Raw genomic sequence first — 3,881 nt, 5'->3', positions numbered from 1 at the left:
GAGCTTTTTTTTTTGTTTTTGTATTGTATAAAACCAGAAAACCGAATTACAAGCAGTCATCAACCATGCTTTCCTTCCGACCATTCATTTCTCAGGAAATGTTATAATGTTAACACCCTGTTGTTTCACGAAATTCAATATATAGGTAAGTTAAGGCACTCATGTATAGCTTGTGCTGCACATAGTGCCGGATACGATTTCCAGAGCAATATCTCAATGAAATTAAACATTTGGTTTAACCCTTAAACGCCCATTGACGCAACTGTTGCATTAAGGGTTTAAACCTCAATAGGTTAGCTCCTAATTAAGCTACGAAAATAATTTTGGTATCAATGTGTTTCTAAAAGATGAATCTTTTTGCTGATATGCATTTCATGTATGTTGGTGGAGCGTTTTTTTTTTTTTTTTTTTTTTTTTTTTTTTTTTTTTTTTTTTTTCAGCAGTTTTTGGGTGACCATTTCCCCCTTGGGGATAACACAAAAGTTGGTATGTGAAGCAGTGAAGTAGTCCACTACATGGCAATGCCCTGTACGTGTTCTTGTTGTGTATATGGGGGAGGAAGGGGAGTAAAGTGTGGGGGAGGAAGGGGAGTAAAGTGTCAGTTTTTCTTTTGAGTCTTAATTTTTTTTTTTTTTTTTTTTTTTACGTATTTATTTTCAGGATGATTCCATATAAGAGGCACAAATGTCGGAATTTCTGTTTCATAAGCTTTCCAACGATGTATGAACCATGACTCTGGTAATTAGAGGAGTCACGAGTGCCGCCAACGCGAAGGTCTGCAACAGCCCTTCGAAAATAATATAGAGGGCGCTTTTGCAGTAACTTCGTTCTGAAGTTTCATCTCGCTTTAGCATCATTTTGTAAGCGTAGAGTGACTGCAAAGGTTGCCAGGGCGCCACCCCAAATTCTATTCTTTCATATTTCTTTTAGGACTTTCTTTGTTTCTTCTACGAATAGGGCGGAAATGGCACAAATGTCACCTCTTTGGAATCTATATTCCATAGCTTTCAGCGATGTATATTAATCATAACTTTGTGATAATTAGGGTGGTTACCAAGGTCCCCAACGTAAGAGCCTACAATTTTGTTCAAATTCCTAGCGAGCGTAGAAAGGTTAAATGTTTGTCGATTGTCCGTCAGGTTAAAAGATACAGTGATAAATTAGAGTGAATATCGGCATGATAATTGAAGGATTAGAGAGTGGACAATCGTTCAGCTTCATGCAAACGTGCAACGTGAAGAATAAATTGCGCCTCCGTTTTGATCAAATGATCTGAAAAATTAAATCGAATGAAATTTATAGTTTTACGTCTAACGTTTATGTTCTTTTTAGACTAAGGAGATGAATAATTAATGAAAGTCAGTGATCATGTAATAATTGGTGGAATGAGACTGTAGAAGGAAACGAGAGAACCTCGAGACAACTCACAGACACGATGTTGTCCACCATAAAGCCACATGACTTCGGATTGAACTAGGCACCCCTTGCATCAGAGGTGAACGCTCTACCGCTAAATCACTACTGAACTGGGGAAGTTTCAATGGGAATATTTAATTGAAATGAAGAATCGGGCACGCAGCGTAAACTTAGATACGGGTATCATTTGTTAACTAATGTAACTGCTACTTCTGAGGATCTTATCAAATAACAAGTACTGTTTCTCCACATAAACCACTTTTTTTATATTATATTTAGATTTTTGATCTTTTTTGGGGGGGATTTAGCGTCCCTTTCAAGAGCGAGGCTACATGAATCGGAGACCTACAACTTAACATGAAATTCGAGCCATATGAGCTCCTGCCAGGAGTCGAACCTGGTCTCTTGCGTAGGAAATTGTCAGTACGATTACTGACTGGAATAACGGGAAGTGCGAGGATATACAAGTGATATTAAAGATTTAAACGGGTTTCGGATGGATCCTGTATTCTTCAGTATTTCAGGAAAATCATCATCGGCGATGAGTATGTACAGATGTGTTCAAATTATTAGACTCAACATTCAGTTTCTGAATATTTTACTGTTTTTACAATATTACGTGAGAAAATGCGTTCGAACTTAGTCCAAATTACTACTTTGTAACTCTGTCCTTATTTCTAGTGGGGGGGCATATGCTTTTCAATATCAATAAAACAAATGCGTACGTAACATTCAAATGTAATTACTGTAAAGTGTGTATATCAAAATTGGAAACAAAAAATAAAATGGAATACTTACAAGAAAATTCTCTCTCACACAAGTATTAATATTTCTTATGAAATCCCTTATTCTTTATTAAGTCTTCTATACTTTGTGGCATCCTATGTACGAGTTTAGCACATTTTGCCTGCAAGTCAGCATCGTGATACCACAAATTGTTGATCTTGATCAATTGAAATTTGGTTCTAATGTGCTTCTTCTCTAGCTTTTCTTTCATGAAGCTCCAAAAGTTTTCAATCGGGTTCATATCAGGACTAGTGCCTGGCCACGGAAGAACACTAATTTCGTTGTCCTCGAAGAATTTTGTGACAGCTTTGGCCCGGTGGCATGGGGCTCCATCATGCATAAAGATAAATTGTACGTCATCAAACCAGAGTGCAATCTGGGAAAGCAGTTCATCTTGAAGAACTTGTAGGTATTAGTCGTGCTTCATTGTTCTTTCTACTATATACAGTCTTCCAGGCCCGAAGACAGAGATCACACCCCAGACCATGACAAGTAGGATGCTTCATGGTTTATTAAAGACATTCCAGCTTGAATCCCTCCCAGGTCAACGTCGCACATATTATGAACATTCATCAGACACAAAGATACATGATTCATCACTGAAACACACTATTCTCCAATCGTCAGCAGTCCAATATTCTAGGCCTCGTGCCCATTCGAGACGCTTCTTTGCCATGGTTGGAGTAAACTCTAAGTTTTATTTTCTTTCTTGACCGTGTACTTTTATTCTCTCGGCACAAAGAATCTTTCGAACACTTTCAGGCCAATGTGACTCAGCCATTTTTATGCTTAAGTCTATTAGAAGTTGCACTTCTGTTTCCCAGAGCCAATCTTTTTAATTTTCTGATACGTCGTAGCGATAGCTTTGGTTTTCGCCCACATTTCCCAAACCTATTTTGGCTCTTGTTCATTTCAACAGAGATTCTACTTACAGATTTTTGTTCTATCCCAACTCTACTAGTAATGTATTGCCGTGTATATCTTATTTCCACCAGAAGTATTTTGTCAACTTCCATTTTGCGCGGAGAAAGGTCTTTTGCTTTTCCCATTATGCTACAATTACAGGACTACACAGAACAAGGAGTGATACACAAAACACTTTATGATCATTTTAAACTGCCCATTCGAACTGTTGAACGCTTTGAATGTTGTAACTTCTTCAGACTGTAACCACAACACTTCAGACTGTAACTTGTTGATAGGAACCACAATAGCTATCTACAACTGAAACACCACTTTCAGAATTCCCCCCCCCCCGGTCACTAATACAATTTGATGTTCAAGGGTGACATCACCATTTCAACTGTACAGTAAACAAATGAAGGATCTTATATTGGTGGTTTAAACCATTAAATTAAATGTTCTAGAACTCTGAAATTGAAACTCCTGCATCAATTTTGCATTTTTCGAGCGTGAGTCTAATAATTTGAACAGGTCTGTAAGAAAAGAAAAGGAAGTAGAGCTAAGGTACTGTAATTCAAGAAAGCTTCAGAGAGGCTGATATTATATAAAGAAGAATTAATCGTTTTGGAAATAAGGTGAGTATCCTGTATCATTAACAAATATACTGGCAGCTTTTGTAAAATATTCTTTAACAACGGTAAATCAATAACAACTGTGTTTATATTTTCATATTAGTATTACAACTAATTACCCGTCCATATATTTTAATACACTGT

The sequence above is a fragment of the Thermobia domestica genome, chromosome 1, assembly GCF_964235325.1.
Source record: "Thermobia domestica chromosome 1, izTheDome1.hap1.1, whole genome shotgun sequence".
In the NCBI taxonomy this organism is placed as follows: Eukaryota; Metazoa; Arthropoda; class Insecta; order Zygentoma; family Lepismatidae; genus Thermobia; species Thermobia domestica.
The sequence above is the reverse complement of the archived record's forward strand: the minus strand, read 5'-3'. Positions refer to the sequence as shown.